This window comes from Bactrocera neohumeralis, unplaced genomic scaffold (assembly GCF_024586455.1).
Source record: "Bactrocera neohumeralis isolate Rockhampton unplaced genomic scaffold, APGP_CSIRO_Bneo_wtdbg2-racon-allhic-juicebox.fasta_v2 cluster09, whole genome shotgun sequence".
Classification (NCBI taxonomy): domain Eukaryota; kingdom Metazoa; phylum Arthropoda; class Insecta; order Diptera; family Tephritidae; genus Bactrocera; species Bactrocera neohumeralis.
In genome coordinates this window covers 4,650,557-4,668,677 of record NW_026089622.1, presented here as the reverse complement: position 1 = coordinate 4,668,677, position 18,121 = coordinate 4,650,557, and the positions used below count along the sequence as shown (strand labels likewise).

At 36.8% G+C, this 18,121-nt stretch overlaps 1 long non-coding RNA gene across 1 annotated transcript; it reads right to left on the bottom strand.

Annotated features, from left to right (window-relative positions):
• Positions 1-36: 36 nt before the first annotated feature.
• Positions 37-14,761, bottom strand: LOC126763981 (uncharacterized). The gene is made up of 4 exons (XR_007667729.1): positions 14,128-14,761; positions 8,996-13,994; positions 1,789-8,875; positions 37-1,733 (listed from the first exon to the last, which is right to left on the bottom strand). It is a non-coding gene; the product is annotated as an uncharacterized LOC126763981 (long non-coding RNA).
• Between the last annotated feature and the right edge of the window lie 3,360 nt (positions 14,762-18,121).

Genomic DNA, 18,121 nt, shown 5'->3' with positions numbered 1-18,121 from the left:
TTCTAACGAGTACCTAGTCCCCGTTAGAAAGGTAAGGGTTAGCCAAGTTGTTGTCGACGTCATCTAACGGAAGGCCCAAAAAACGTGATGTGTTGACGGGGTCAGACCAAAGGGAGAGGTGTACTAAATAAGTTGGATTGGTGTGGCATGCAAAGAGGTGGCCAGTGTCATGCGGAGGCAGTGCACGCAGGACATATATTGGATATGTCGGCTCATCTATTCTGGAGAAGTCGGAGTTTAACCTGCTACAGTATCCAGAACAAAGCTGCGCAAGGGTTACTCTCGTTTCTCGTGGCAACTCGAGCTTTTAGTCTGCGATGGGTGGTGGTTTGACTCCGAGTACGCCATTCACTGGAAGGGAGTCGGTGAAGGTGTTCATGGCTCCGCTGAGAATGGCGTTCAGTCCTTGTCGAAGGTTTGTTGCGTCTGAAGTCTGGTTGGCGTACTGTCTAATGTCTTCAACGTACTTGAGGAATGACGTCTTGATGTTCCTAGGAGGCGGTTCCACTCCAAGCTGGTGACTGCAGGGGTGATTTCGGCGAAAGCATCTCAGCAGGAACTGCTTGGAGAGGAGTTCATTATGTTCCTTAACTGGGAGCATACGGGCCCCACTATGTAGGTGTTCTATAGGAGACATCCTGTCGTAGTCCGGAGTGCAGTGTTCAAGTCTGAAGATTCTTCGTCTGCGTTTCACTGCATCTACGCGACCATATTGGTGCGGCGTATTGAGGATTGGCCGGTCGACTGCCTTGTAAGTTGGCAACAACGTTTTATTTGTCCTTTCCACATGTGCTGCCGGCTAGCGACTTGATAATATTTTCTCGGCTCTGTACTTTGGCAATAATCGCGGTTGTACAAGGAGTGAAGGAGCATAGACCGTCAAAAGATACATCTAAAATCTTAGGATTATATACAGTCGGAATCTTGACGCTATCGACTGCAATATTAAGGTCTGTACTCCTTCATCCATTGTAAATATGGTCGCAGTGGATTTGGTGAGGGATATTGTTGAATTCCGTGCAGAGAAAATATGAGAAAGGTCGGAGAGATATCCGTTTACTTTTGAACACATGTCATCGATTCCATACCCAACCAGAAGAATTCAGTTGAGGAGGGCGAACGATTGCATGGAGTAGGAAAGGCTGCAACTCCATTCAACTCAGCAAATAAAAAAACATTGGACAGTAGGAGAAAACTTTGCATAAATCATATACTCTTCGAAAAGAAGCTTTGGACTTGAAAGAAAGGAAAATGAAGATCTATGAAAGAAAGACAAGCGATGCGCATGAACTCCATGCGCTTAAAATTGAGGTTCAGCTCCCCAAAATTGCCAGATTAAAATCTTCACAATGATTTTAATTTTTTTTTTAGATTATTTACCGCACGAAGTGATATTCTCTATTATTTTATAAATAAGACTGAATAAATTATTCATTATAAAGAATAAATGAAGTGTAATATCTTAATTATTTTGAGGGAAGCCATAATATTTTTGCGAATTATTTCGAGCCAAATATTGTGCAATGCGTAACAAGCATTAACAATTTGCGTAGCCTTTTCAGGTGTGTTATGTAAACCAAGATCGAAATCTACTTCTTCGAGTACAACAATTGTGTGCTCTACAATATTCCGGGCCTTTGAGAGTACAGTGTTGTAGTGTGCTTGTGGTGGAAAAGCTGCCGCCAAGCGAAAAGGCATCAATAAAAATTTGTGCAGAGGATAGCCAGCATCGCCTAAGAAATTACATTGCTCCAATTATTTTGCAATAAACACGATAAAAAGTCTTACCCAAGATCAAAATGTCATAACTAACATTGTAAACGAATGAGTCATGATTTGCACCTGTATGCCTATCATCCTCAGTCATTTGAATTTTAATCCACTGGGCAAAAATACGTTGTTCAATTATATTTAGAACTTTATTAACTAAAGATATCGTAGGAGATTCCAAACCTGTTGGCCCAGATGGAATAAACTTGCTGATGCTAAAACACTTTCCATAGCTCTAAGGCAGTTAGCTTCCTAACCAAGATCCTCTACCTGTCGCTGATCACTCTTCAGATATAGTAGGAGATCCCACCATAGTAAGACCATCACCCATCGTATTACGGGATGAAAATATTTTTTATATAAAATTTGTTAAATTAAAATATTAATTTCGAGGAGGTTGCCTGGAAATTGTGATGCTAAGTGTAAATAATTAATAATTAAAAAAAGATTTTTTTTTTAACATTACACCCACTCTCTTACGCAATAAGCAGTAGACTAATCGAAAGCATATAGCTTGTAGAATATGCAAACACTGGGTTGCCTTCTTTTTCCCGGTGCAATTATTGGGTTGCCAGGTACATACAGGTAACTTAAAAATAGTGATTTGCACCTATCGACTTACGCGATAAACCTTATACCAAAATAAAGATAATTTTATTGCGAGTATAATGATATAAGGTTGCCTGCGAAAAATTGGTGCTGAATCCCGGTTGTCGAGTATTAAAAAACGAAATATTCGTGCGGCTGAATACGTGCGAAAGATACGTCCGAGGAACGTATTCTGTGCCATTTGTTATAAATACAATAACATAGTGATTAAAAATTATTCAAAATCTGATTCATCCAAAGAAAAACTGGCATCTTCAAGTTCTGAACATTCGTCGTCACTATTTTCTTTTTCTGTCATTTCAGCAATATCTTGTACTGTTAAAGGCGTTTGGTCCCCAATGAATCCTGTTGGTTTTAGATAATCATCAACAAACCAAAAGCAGGTTTCAGGCTGTAGTTTAACACATTCAGGATCCGTTGCATGAAGCCACATAGAATTCACAAAAATTGTTCTTAAAGTTTTTTGTTTAAGTGATATCCAGCACGGTGGTATAGTATTTGAGTCAAAACTTTTAATTTTTTTTAAAGAATTTTTCGTTGTCTTCTTTTGAAGAATAACTTTTCACAAAATTTCGATATTACGCTTCATTCACCCTATTGCAGTTTTTTATACCATACATATTAGCTGTGAACTCTTGAGCTGTGTCCATTTTTTCGTTGATAAAAACACCAGCTTCATCTGTCAATGATGAAAAAACTGTCTGATACTTTTCGTTTTTGGAAAATAATTTATATACATGGTTTCACTTTTCCTTTATTGTAGAATGCAGCCGTATAATCACATCCTGTAAATGCATGGAAAGCTGGAATACTTAGGCATAACTTGTAATGTAAAAGTGCAATTAATGCACTCCAAATGTTGATAATTTTTATTTTTTGTCGCTGAATTGGCTAGGCAAATTTCAGAATGCTGAATTTTGTGAATATTTCCCAGCAAAATAACCAGAACATCGGTATCAGAGGCATTAATTAAAATTTTCGACTCAGGTGGCGCTTTATATGCATCTTCATGATGACACATAATCAACTTCTTCACTTTTTTTATGGAATTTTGTTGGACTTCGTAAGAGAAACACTGGTGGTCAACAGTTAAAAAAATCTTTTTATTTCCGATGATCGCTACCAAATTTTGGTTTTCCCAATACTCAGCTAAAAAATGTACCAAGGCTGTTTTTTTTTCGACGAAGGAGCGACACACAACTGCAATGCTGCGTCCTTTTCTTTGGCACTGAATACATTCCTCGGACGTATCTTTCGCACGTATTCAGCCGCACGAATATTTCGTTTTTTAATACTCGACAACCGGGATTCAGCACCAATTCGCAGGCAACCTTATATCATTATACTCGCAATAAAATTATCTTTATTTTGGTATAAGGTTTATCGCGTAAGTCGATAGGTGCAAATCACTATTTTTAAGTTACCTGTATGTACCTGGCAACCCAATAATTGCACCGGGAAAAAGAAGGCAACCCAGTGTTTGCATATTCTACAAGCTATATGCTTTCGATTAGTCTACTGCTTATTGCGTAGGAGAGTGGGTGTAATGTTAAAAAAAAAATCTTTTTTTAATTATTAATTATTTACACTTAGCATCACAATTTCCAGGCAACCTCCTCGAAATTAATATTTTAATTTAACAAATTTTATATAAAAAATATTTTCATCCCGTAATACGATGGGTGATGGTCGTGCTATGGTGGGATCTTAGACTAATACCAATGTGTAGAAAGTCGGTAGAGCGATCCCCCTACTGAGATCTAGGAATCTCGCCCAAAAAAACGGAGACTATTGTCCAACAGATCTCCTTTCCCCAGTAGTGAAAATATTTGAGGCTACGACATTCATTAACCATCTGACCACCAGCATGGCTTCTGCAAAGTGCACAAATGATCCTCGTAGCGGTGGACTTGTCAAAAGTCTTTTACACATGCAACCACACAGCGCTACTTGAGGACAGGAAATCGATGCTCTGTCCATGGTTGAAGAGGTGTACTATAAACTACATAAGTGGATGGTGGTAAAAACTACGTACGCCGATGATTGCACGATATTGACGTCAGTCAATGTTCAGAGTGCTTTACGTGAGTACCTGCCGGCGACGGTCTAACCTCACGGTGCTTTCTAGAAGCACATAGATCACAACAGTGCGTTGATCAGCGCCCCAAAGTATAAATGCAATTAGCACGTACACTTTGGTTCCAATTGGTTCAGGTGGATAGGGACACCTTAGTTACCTTGGCCGGGTACGAGGCCGACCTAAAACCTCTGCCGTACTTTGGGTCCGGCACTCGGCCGCAATGCGACTGCACATTGGACTGACATTTTTCAATCCTGCCTGCCTTTAGGTTCAAACTGCAGCCACCACGAATCCCCAACGGGCCAAACCGAATGAGCAGATTGGAGTAAACTCCAAGGGCTAACTGCTTCTCGTGGTACCAGGTTAAAGTCTCTGGTGACACCTTGTAGCTTTTGCTACTACCAGTTGAGCCCCCAAAACTCAATGACTGGTGACATTTGTCGTTTGAACAATAAATGTCTTATATTAGGAATAAATATAAAACCTATAATATCATTTCAAGCTGAGTATTGTAGCACTATTTCTGACATAGACTATGCTGACATTTTAAGGTAGCATATAATGAAAGATATAGTGCATATGGATTTTAGTCGCCTCTTACGACAGGCATGCCTTACCACGGGTATATTCTTAACCCTACCCGCAGGGGTAATTGACGTCTGGCAGTAAAAAGTGACGGTAGAACGAGATGCTGTTGCAAGGGTTGCCACAAATTCGCGTAGAACGTGATACTTTGAGAAATTTGTAACGCTGCTGTCGTGATTGCCATCTCGAACGCACCCAACCTCTCTTTAGCACCATTATTTGCCTTGACTTGTGATCGATTCAAGTGATTTGGGTGCCTTTTTCAAAATTTTTCTTTTTTTAAAATCGCAAATAACCTTATTGTTACACATTTTATTATTTCGACCGTACTCCAACTAATTACGCAAGAAGTTGTATATAACTTTTGGACTACTGCCAATTTTTTTCTTGAGATTTCAATTACTGTGAACCATGGATAAAGAGATATCCAACTTATTCCAGTGGGAGAGCACTTCAAAATTAGGGTTTTTTATAAAATTTTTCATTATGGCCAGATTGGACAAAATAATTTTTGGGCATTTAAATTAAAACAACTAACATTTAGTACGAAAAAACATATTACTATATAGTGGTTAATTAATATATAGAGAAAGTATTTAAATCTTTTTATGGTATCTTAAAATAACTGACTTTTGACCTTTTGGGTATTAACCCAATAAAAGAATTTAAGTTTGTTAGCTCTCAATCAATAAATGTTTTTAATAATGCTATGATGCTGGAGATTACAACACGTTTCATCAAATACAATGAAATTTCACAAATTCATTCATTGTTTTACATTTTTTATAAGTGGTCTTGAACAATGCAACAAATCCCTCCGTTTACAGATTTGTTTGATAAGATTTCAATATGGCTATTTCTCGTTTCCAATAGTTAACGTCAAAACCTCCTGAACTCGATCAGATCATGTTTGTCGATTAAATATATACAAGTAACAAGAGACGGTATATATTGTATATTCCCTTTTTTTCGGCTCTAATTGTAGGGACCTGTTTAGGCAGCTTCACCTGCAATATCACTGTGTCTTTGAACACATTTCAGGTTTATCGTGAAATCGGCTATTGGATTCACTATTTTTGTTTCTTTTACTATCTTCGATTTTTCGATACTTTAGTGATTTCAAATTCATTTAGCTATCTATGAACATAAATATATTTATTGCTGTATCGACAGAAAAAAGTTGAGGCTTGCATCGCAACATAACTCTACTCTGCTCCCCTCTGTCACACACTATGTGAGATCCAACATCTGATAAATTCCAAGATCCTGCTGGACGCTATTAATGATATGTGATCACCAATCGGATTCATCTTCTAAGCAGCTGCAAGCTTGTCAACCAGTTTATTCCAGGCTATTCCTAGGAACATGATACTGGAGATGAAGTGTACTCCAACGCGATCTGATATGCTGTTTAACCGGGCTGTATCTCCTGCACCAAAAGCGAAGCAATCAAGTAAGCTCAGATCACTTTAAGAGCCGCTTGACTATCGCTGAGTATGGCAATACTTTCATTGCAATCGTTGTGTTAGATTCATTTCTATAGACCGACTTATAGCAAAGACTTCAGCGAAGAAATGTTAAGAAAACGTTCCATATCCATAGGTATGGAAAGGATGATACAATTGCACCAATGCCTTCCGACGTTTTCGAACCATCTGTGGCCTTACTGCCGAAGGTAACCATAAACTTCTTTGTAAAGTTTACCATTTTGGTAATGCTGTCTCACGGGAGAGGAGTCAGTGGAGTTTCATCACTGAAAGCCTTCATTTGTTGGAACGAAATAACCTTCCCTCTCCCATACCCTTCTGCTGTTATGTAAAGTATAGTATGTTTTGGAGTTTGATTGATTACCAGGTGGAGCGATATGAGTTCCAGTATGACCTCTAGTGTTGCTGTTGGGCACGTACCCGCTATGCTTTCAATGTCCTTGTCACTGGTCTGAGCATCGTGGTGTTCATCCATTTGATAAACCTTGGCTTGTAACCCATTGGTTTACCGGCCAAACGAAATCATAATCATCATAAATGCTTTGTGACGTTAACCATGGTTAGAATCGCATGCTTCCACCGAAGACCTGAATGCAAAGTGAGACTCAGATATTTGGCTTCATTTGTCATCTCTAACTCTCTGGCGCTATGGGTTAGTGTCCTCAGGCCCGGCAGAGACCTTCTTGGTGCTCGATTTTGGTCGATGGTTGTTTTGATAATTAGTATAACCGTATTATACCATCCATTTCCTAGGTCTAAAGCCCATCGCAGAGAGTGTTCTCGAATTAACCTCTATAATACAATGATGTCGGCAGTGTATCCTTGAGAACGGATCACATTGCTGGTTAGCAATGACCTCATCCACCTCTAGGCTCCATAATAAAGGGACAAAGCTTAGATTATTGTATAGTGATCTCTGATATTCAAATGCGCAGTACAAGTTTTATATCACTTGCGTGGGACGCATTGTCAAAACCACTATCGACGTCTAAGAATGTGCATAATTACAGCTCTTCATTGCCCAGAGAAATTTGGATAAGGTAAGGTAAGGCAGGTAAGGGTGCCACCTTCAGCGCATTCGACCTTATTTCGTTTATAAGTATAATCTTTTTCATTCTTTTTATTATGAGGAAAGTGAGACTAATTGATCTGAAGATTTTTTTCAATGAATAGACCTTCTTCCCTACCGTAGGTATGAAGATTAACTTTACCATTGTTCTAGTATATATGTAAGCCTTCGCAAGGCTATCTCTCATCAGCCCAACAAGGTGGTGCAGTAAAACTTGCCTTCCTTTTTGCAGAAATGCTGGAATGATATTATCTGCCTCCGGTGACTTATATTTCAAGAAGAAAGCCAGAGCCCACTTGATTGACTCTGCAGTAAATAACTGTATTGTGACTACCTAATCTGGACTATGTGTGACATCGATTGAATTTGGTCGTCCAGTAGTGTCTTCGAGAAATGCGTATACAGGAGTGCCCTTTAGGAGACGATTTCGCGGAATTTTCCAAAGCTGTTATGTTTCGCAGACGTAATATTTTTGTTGTAAATACTTAAGTGAAGTTTGTATTCCTGACAGTTTCCTTCACATTTGGCTTAATTAAATTGCCTACGAACTGATTTCCTAAGCTCTGATAGTTTACTACGCAATGATACGAATCCATAATAAACTGCTCTCTAGTCCGGAAGCTGAAGAATCGCTGCCTAGCTGCCCCACTCTACTAATATTTATCAATACAGCATAGCTCGGCATTATACGAACTGCGACTGTGTAAGTGTACGATCTCTACACCGTTGTGGTGTCTTGGTTCCTGTAGTAATATCATAAAGATTTCAAGTTTTTTTTTGTAACCATTAAACGTGCCCTAATATAACCTTCGCAGTTTACCATGTATAAATTGAAGTTCGGTGTCATCAGTTCGCAAATACGCTACGGGTATTTATTTGGAGAAGAAGCAGGGACGGTTACGGGCCTCGCATTAAAAGTGTTCGACAGGAGACATTAAGAGGCATCCTGTTGATAGTCCGGAGTGTAGTGTTCTGGCACGTCTGAAAATTCTTCGTCTGCCTTTTAGTGCATCCGGGTGACGATACCGCTGCGAAGTAGTTTAAGACCGGCCGGCCACCGATTGCCTTGTGTGCTGCAAACAACGTTTCTCTGTCTTTTCCGTTAGAGCTGCCGGCTAGAGTCTTGAGGATTTTGTTCTGGCTCTGTACTTTGGCAGTTATCGTGGTTGTTTGAGGATTATAGTACAGGTTGTCAAATGTTACGCATACAATTTTTAGATTATTAACAGACGGAATTTAAACGTCATCGATTGCTGTGTTAACGTCCAGTCCGCACTGAAAGAAAGATAGCTGTTTACTTTTTAGCACATGCCATTGATTCTATTGCCCGCCTTCAATATCGTGCAATCATCGGCGGAACCACCTGTTTAATTGTTCTCAATTTGGGGTTTTTACCTCGAAACAGTTTGGATGATTCCTGACCGCTCAGGTAGGTCCTAGTCCACCTCTTCAACTATGGAGAAAGCGTTCAATGTCCTCAAGTAGTGTTGTGTGGATCGTCCTCTTACACGGTGGCACGTTTATGACGCTAAGTTCTGAGGTGCTGTTGTGGACTTTGCAGAAACCATGCTGGTAGTCAGGTGGTGAGTGTATGTCGGGAGCAGCAAGGCTTTTCACTACTGGGGAAAGAAGAGTTACCGGGCGATAAGACCACCTTTTGTTGGCAGGATCACAGGGTTTAAGTAGTGGGACCACTCTTCCAACTTTACACACATCGCATATTTTAAGAGAGCATGTTTATTCCATCTGAGCCAGCATATTTGGAAGATTTTGCTTGTTTGAAAGTCGCCAGGCAAGCTATTAAAATTGCCTATAATTCTAGTGCGGGCTTCGTCATTCGTTATGGAGAATGTCAAATCGTCTATCTGTTACGCCAGCTCAATTCTCATACAATCGTTTGCCTCAACGGTTTTCACTACAAAGTGCCCTAACAATATTCGGCTGTTATCCTCCATTAAACGCATATATTGCACCTAAGCGAAGTGGAGTTTGGATGGAGCCTTCTAAACCAAATGCAGCAGCGAAATTTCTCCGGACTCGGATTGCGGAAAAACCGTGCTGCTGTAAATTGCTTCAGTCAGAACAAATTTACCGATCCAAACAAGGTTAGATACCTTGGCTGGATAAAATCCGGGCCAATTACGGTAACAGAACGTAGCATGAGCTACATAAAGAAATATTGTTGAACATATTGTGAATTTTCGTAAGAAAGTTGAGCGATTTGTAAACATAGTTCGGGCGTAAGTCTTCCCATGATGCAATATCAAAGAATACTGAACAAAAATAACATGCCAGCTTGACACGACTCACGCGAGATCTGTCAAAAAAAGGCTATTAAAAAAGTATCTCTACTTGAATCACCTGTTATAAATTTGTTACTAAGATTTTAGAAAAGATTCGGATGAAGATACTGAGATATCTTTTTATTTTTGGAAACATCACCGCAAACTTGTTTTATGACAAAAGAAGCAAAGAGAAAATGTAGACTCTTATTTTGTTAGCAACTCCTCTTTCTCCTCTTTAAAGTAACCCCATTTTAGAGTGGGAAGAATTAAAAGTCCACTACCCATCGATCAGATTGCTCGAAATTTATTTTGCTAGTGGCGACGTCAGTTTTTTGAAAGTGTATATTTTCATAAACAGGGTCTATAAGATCTACCAAAAAATGTCACTTTTCACTTTAATACATTAACAATCTTCTTTTTTTTTAATACGCTTTTAGTTGCTAAAAGTTTCAACTATTGTTGGTGACATTTGAATTGCATATGTGTTTATCCTTAAAGAAAGTATATTTATCGGGAAATTTTAAATGCAAAAGCGTACACAACAAAAACTGTGGTAATGGAAAACACATGACTTTCAGGTAATACAATTTTTTTTTGCAATTGCAAAGCTATGCTTATGATAAAATTTTTGTAGTAAAAATTCAGATGCCTACCATCAAAACATCTACATTAAACATCGAAAAATAACTGCTATGAAAACTCTTCTTTTTTGTTCTAAACTTATTATCTAAATTATTTTTTACTTTATAGCTTGAAGTTTTTTAAGTGTAAGTTTTTTTTAACTAGCTATTACATAAAGCAAAATTCATTCAACAGTAGTTCCAAGAGAAATAATAATTATGTATTTCCCCTATGTATAACTATTAATTTTTATATTAAATTATACCCGTAGTAAACGAATAAGCGGATGCCATTGCGTGCTCGCTTTAATAATGTAACGGATTTCTCGATAAATCGTCTACCTTGTAATTCACTCTTTAGTTCAATCACTGGATTGATAAATTAAAGACCCAATTTAATACATATACACTTATCTTTATTTCTTATTTCAACAACTTAACACCTTATTACTCATTATCTCAACTAACTAATTAGAACTGTGTCTATTGCACAATCCGACATCTGTGTTTAAAAAAGCAGGGGGCTTACTCTATAAAGCGATGCGAAAGACAATGCGATTCGAAAGCCCAATGCGATGCGATTGGCAATTGATACTCTGTATTGCTTACGCATCACTAACAATGTTGTTCACCTTTGCTTTTTTTTCTTTTTTTGTAATAGTTGGCATTACTTCCAAAAATGTCAAAGTATAAACGAGCAAAATAAAGAAAATAATAATAATTTGTTCGTTAAAACTGTGTTGAATAATTTAAAAATGAATTCTGTGGCATTGTGGAATTATTATTATTCTCAGGAATGAATTAATAGAAGAATTATTTTATATAATTCGGACATTATGTCTCTAAGCGATGAAAGGTTAGTAAAAAATTGCGGTTTTAAAATAAGACCCTAATTAAAAGTCGCTCAAAGGACCTCATCAATTCCAGAAATTGTAAAACTGTTAACAACCTTGAAGTTCCTCGCACAGGGCGGGTATCAACACTCGGTCGGCCAAGATAGGCATTCAGGGCTAGCCCAACAATCGGTTTCCCGATGCATCTTGGAAGTGTGCGATGCCATCGAGAAAACTCTGTGCCCAAAGCATTGACCATTGAGGAAAAAATTGAAGCAAATAGAACCTTTTACTTGACGTCCGGAATTCCAGGTGTAATTGGAGTGATTGATGGGACGCACATCCAGTTGATACGACAATCACGGAATGAACACTTATTTTTTAATCGTAAACTAAAACACAGCATAAATGCAATGGTGGTAAGAACATTCATAAATACAATAATATACACGTACATACATACTTATGTATATTGATTCCAGTGCAATGACCTACAACTTTTTTTAGATATGTGATCACAAAATGCAGATAAGGGCAGTAAATGGTAGATTTGGAGGCGCATCGCATGACTCCCACGTATGGAACCTCTCAGGAGAACGTGAAAGTTTGAGGACGAACTACGAAAATGATAAGATAAAATTGTTATATATTATTACATTATATTGATGTTTTAAAAGAAATTATCAACATCTCTAAGCAACACTTATGTATATGATTTTGTTATTATTATTATAGGAGACTCCGGATATCCTCTTGAACCTTGGCTGCTAACACCATATAGGAATGCGCCAGAACGTTCTGACGAACTCTATTTCAACCAACAGTTTACAAAAGGCCGATCACTAATTGAACGCGTGTTTGGTGTATTGAAGGAGATTTCGATGCTTGTTATCTGCAAGAGAGCTACATTACGCGCCTGAAAAATTCGTTAAAATTTTGAACGTAAGCTGCGCTCTACACAATATATGCATTTTGTACAAGGTAGAAGTACCAATTAATATTACACTTGAGCCAGAAGAATTTTCCACCACTAATATAGATTTACCTAATAGTGGTAATTTTATTACTATTGCTAGAAACATTAGGGACGATATTAAAACAAATATGATAAATGCTCGTAACTCAACTGCAAATTTGCAAATTAATAAATCCAGTCTTTTATTTCATTGTAATTAAGAAAATTAAATTTAAATAATTACAGATTAAATTTGGACGCAATTTTTTTGGAAAAGTGGGCGTGGCCCCGCCCCCTACTAAGTTTTTTGTACATATCTCGGAAACTACTATAGCTATGTCAGCCAAACTCTACCGAGTCGTTTTCTTCAGGCGTTTCCATATACAGTTCAAAAATGGAAGAAATCGGATAATAACCTCGCCCAACTCCCATACAAAGGTTATGTTGAAAATCACTAAAAGTGCGTTAACCGACTAAAAAAAAAAAGTCAGAAACACTAGATTTTACGGAAGAAATGGCAGAAGGAAGGTGCACCCAGGCTTTTTTTAAAAATTGAAAATAGTTGTGGCGTCGCCCACTTATGGACCAAAACCCATATCTCGGGAACTACTCCACCGATTTCAATGAAATTCGGTATATAATAGTTTCTTAGCACCCTGATGGCATGTACGAAATATGGGTGAAATCGGTTCACAACCACGCCTTCTTCCAATATAACGCTATTTTGAATTCCATCTGATGCCTTCTCTGTATAATACATGTATATGTACATTAGGAATCAATGATGATAGCGGAATAAAACTTTACAAAATTACGGTATTTGAAAAATATGTAATATTTTTGAAATCTCGATTATCACTTTATCATGCGAGAGTATAAAATGTTCGGTGACACCCGAACTTAGCCCTTCCTTACTTGTTTTTATTTAGGATTTCTTTTCCTTATACATATATTTTTCATATATGATTTTTCCTTTATGCTAGCTTTTTGTAACCTTTTTGTAACATGAATTTCAAGTCTACTTGGGTTTCTTTATTAAATAAATTATGTATTTTGTATTGTATTATTAAATTGTTGAGCCGCTCTAATAATTGCTTCATAATAATTAAACAATATTCCTGTTCTTGAAATTTCAATTAATGTCGAATGAATGCTTTCTATTTGCCCATTACTAGTGCTATGACGTGGTGTACAGTAATAAATTTGTAATACATATTTAGTCGTTCCATTAAGGATTTGAATTGAATTGTACTTAATCCTGGTGTATTGTTAATAACTATTCTTTTTACATCTGGGAATGATTATAAAAGTTCTTGAATTTTTTCTTCTAAATTTGATTTGTCTTCAATATATTATATCGTTAAAAATTTGGAATAAGAATCAATGCACGTACGAAATTTTAATTTCTGTACGAAAAAAATATTGATGTGAAATTGTTCTCCCTCTTTTTGTGATATATGTAGGTTCTTTCCCTATTGGAATTAGTTTTGGATGTCTTTCATATTTATTTGTGTTACATATGCTGTAATTTTTCGCATATTGTTTAAATTGCTTTATCATTAAAGGCCAATAATATTGTTGCCTTATTTGTGCCAAATTTTCCATATAATTTCTATGCGCTCTGTGGAGATTTGTACCTGTAGGAGAGAGTGACAATACACTCGTATAATTCAGCAAGAATAAATGTTTTATGTAACGTGTCTGGAAATAGGAAAATTTATATTAGAAATATATTTGACGCCGACCGTGCCAAACGGGAAGCTTGATATCTGTTATAAACATTGATTTTTCCATGAAAATTTTGTTTGTACTATATATTTTGAATGAAATATACATTTTTTCTTTTAATGTTATAGACGTGACACATTTAAGTTAGCACTGTCAGCAATCACGCCGTTATTGCGAACGTAAGTGATCTAAGCAAATAAGTAAATAACAACAACCGAAAATTGTAACTTAGCTAGCAATGTAAGCTTTTCGCTGTAATTTTATAACTTAAGAACTGGCTCATCTATCCAAACCAAATCATTAGGCTTTGTTTCGACTATTTAGTAAACGCTACGTGGAGTGTGCACAAAATTGGCTGAACTGTTCTTCAGTTATCACATTTATGGTTAGAAATGAATTCAATATACATTGATGCCATCAACATAAATAAAAAGTAATACAACTTTTCGTTGTAATTTTATAGTTTAAGGACAGCCTCAATTATCCAAATCAAATCTTTAGGCTTTGTTTCCACTGTTTAGTACTTGGTGTTTGTGCAGTTTGCACAAATTTCTTTGGCGCCGCGATTTGAAGGTACCGTTGGAAAGAGGAAGTCCTCCTGATTAAAAAATATATAGGGTTATAGGTACTTAGTTTACGAGATATTCGACCTTAAAGTTCAAAAATTCGCAAAATTCGAACATTTCAAGAAGCTATTTCACCACGTTAAACCCACTTTATTCACATTTTTCTCTTCAAATTAATTAAATTACACTATAATTTTTTAAATAAATGCACATTTTACACTCTTAGCAGGTTTTTTATTTAAAAAATCTTTATTTTAAAAATTACATTTTACACTCGTTTGAACCTCATTTGTTTACCAAAAATTACGAGGGAATGGAGCGCTGCCATGTGATGACAAGGCAATTCGCTGAAATTCCTCTTTTTCGCAAAAATTCCTCTATTCATGCATATGGATATTTTCTTTTTTAAATTTATTAAGCAAATAAGTAATATTATATACATGTATTAGTAATATTATATAACAATTTTATATATACATATGTATAAGTAATATTATATAATAATGTTACGTAATAAAGTGTAAGGTTACAGTACAGTACGAAAACTCAAATTTTGTTTCAACATGTATGAGTGCATCATAACCGTAAAATATAACCACTTTATATCCAAAACTCATATTTTGAATATAATTATATATATATCGTCACCTAAAATACAAACCAATGTATCATAAAAAACAAATTGAAATCGCTGACAGATATAATAACCAAAATGTATAAATTTTATAACGAAAACTTTAATTTTGTTTGAATATTGGATATAAAGTGGTTATATTTTTTGGTTATCATGCACTCATATTGAAACAAAATTTAAGTTTTGGATATAAAGTAGTTATATATTTTGGTTATTATGCACTCAAACTCATATTTTAAATATAATATATATATATATATATATATATATATATCGTCACCTAATATACAAACCAATGTATCATAAAAAATAAATGGAAATCGCTGACAGAAATAATAATCAAAATTTATCCATTTTATAACGAAAACTTAAATTTTATTTGAATATGAGTGCATAATAACAAAAAGTCAATATATTATTTTATTTTTAATGCAGAAAGGAGTACTACGCGAAAGTACTTCAGTCACCCCGGGTATTCGCTCGGCCAGAGTTATTTTTTTAGAGCGTGGCCGAATGCCGCCAACGCAGAAAGGAGTACTACGCGAAAGTACTTCAGTCACCCCGGGTATTCGCTCGGCCAGAGTTATTTTTTTAGAGCGCGGCCGAAGGCCGCCAACGCAGAAAGGAGTACTTCGCGAAAATACTTCAGTCACATAAATTACGTATTACACATATATATATGTAGAAAGTATTTTTTTATAGTTAATATAGAAAAAAGAATCACGCGATAATACAAACAAAGAAAAACTTTTAAAAATCCTACATATTTACTGTTTAAGATGTGTCAAGGCTCGTTTTTCTCATAATTGTAAACAATCTAACCTTTTCAACGATGAGTGTGCTAAGTGATTTTTAAATTAATAAATTTAGGTAAAATATAGCAAAATAAAAGTGAAATGTAAGCTTATTTCAAAGCTTAGAGTGTGTATTCAAATATACAAAGTAAAAAATGTGAAAAAATTTTGTGAAACATAGAGAAATAACATGTTTTCTTAGTGCAAATTTTTGAACTTTTAATCGTGAATATTTTAAAAAATATTAGTAGTTTTTACATTATTTTTGGATATTCGTCCTCTGGAGAAGCTCCCCTATCCGTACATACCCCATTTATACGGAAATTCGGTTTTTTTACCCCTCCGCCAAAGTAATCGGAATCGTGCCATGTATTATATATTTATAAAGTAAATCCACTTTTTGTTGTAATTTTATAACTTGAAGACTGGCTTACCTATTCACGCCAAACCTTTATGCTTAGTTTCGACTATTTATTAGATGGTGTATGTGAAGTGTGCACAAAATCGGCTGAGCGATTCTTCAGTTCACTTATCCAAACCAAATCGTTAGGTTTCGTGTCGACTGTTTAGTAGATCGTGTATGTGAAGTTTGCCCAAAATCGGCTGAACGGTTGCAGTTATCACATTTATTGTTAAAAATGAATTTAGTATACGTAGATGTTATCAACATATATAAAAAGTAATGCCGATTTTCGTTGTAATTTTATAACTTAAGAACTAGCTCACCTATCCTAATCAAATCATCAGGATTTGTTTCGACTACTTTGCAGATTGCTTTTGTGTATTTTGCACGAAATTTTATTTCTTTCTATTTTATATTTTTCTATTATATTTTCCAATAATGAGAAATTTGTTAAATGGTATATTGATCCGTAATTTTCAAAAATTGCTGCATCTTCTTCCTCTACAAGTATGTAATTTTCTCTTGTGTATTTAATTATGTCTGATGTAATATTGTTGATAGGAGGAGGATGGAGTCATGTGTAGAAGTTCACGCAAGTGAGGAAAGTTCTCTGATCGCCATTCACTTTAGAGTGGCCAGAAACGATTCTTTTACACATGGCTCAAGCAGCTCACAACTTCCGGTCTTTGACCAAATATCCTCTGTGTACCCTAAGAACATCCGTTCGAAGGCGAGCTAAAGCAAGAAGGCGAAACATCCCCTGGGTTTGGGACCCGCCACGTAAAAAAAAGAAGGTATATTTGGCACTACGGTCGGTAAATTCAGCCTCCACGACGAAACATCCCCAAATGGGTTGAACCTGATCGACTTCGCCGGGGCCCGAAATATGGTTATTTGTGGTACTAGATTCCAGCACAAGAAGAAACATCAAGCTACCTGGCTGTCTCCGGATCGAAAAGCCACCAACCAAATCGATCATGTTGTGATAGACGGAAGACACGTCTCCAGTGTTCTAGACGAGCGTACGCTCCGAGGTCGTAACATCGACTTGGACCACTATCTTGTTGGAGCCAAGATTCGCACTCGCGTCTGTGCAGCAAAAAACGCACGTCAACAAACACAAGGAAGGTTGGACGTCGAGAAGCTGCAATCACAACAGACAGCCGCACGATTTTCTACCCGGCTTGCACTCCTGCTCTCTGAGAGCACTCGTCAACAACTCGGTATAATGGAACTGTGGGACGGCATTTCAAACTCCTTACGTACAGCTGCAACCGAAACTATTGGTTTTCGGAAAGTGCAAAAGAACAGCTGGACGAGGAGTGCCGTGTCGCAGCGGAGAGAAAACAGGTTGCCTACCTCGCAACGTTACGATCGACCACAACACGTGCGGGATGAAATGGATACCGAGAGTTGAAGAGGGAAGCGAGACGCATTTGCAGACAGAAAAAGAAAGATTCCGAAATGCGTGATTACGAAAAGCTTGATAAGCTGGCCGGCAGGGGTAATGCTCGAAAATTTTACGAACAAATGCGGCGGCTTACAGAAGGTTTCAAAACCGAAGCATACTCTTGTAGAACCCCCAAAGGTGATCTAGTCATCGATGCCCAGAGCATACTTAAATTATGGAGGGAACACTTCTCCAGCCTGCTGAATGGCAGTGAAAGCACAAAGCCAGGAGAAGGCGAACCCAATTCCCCAAT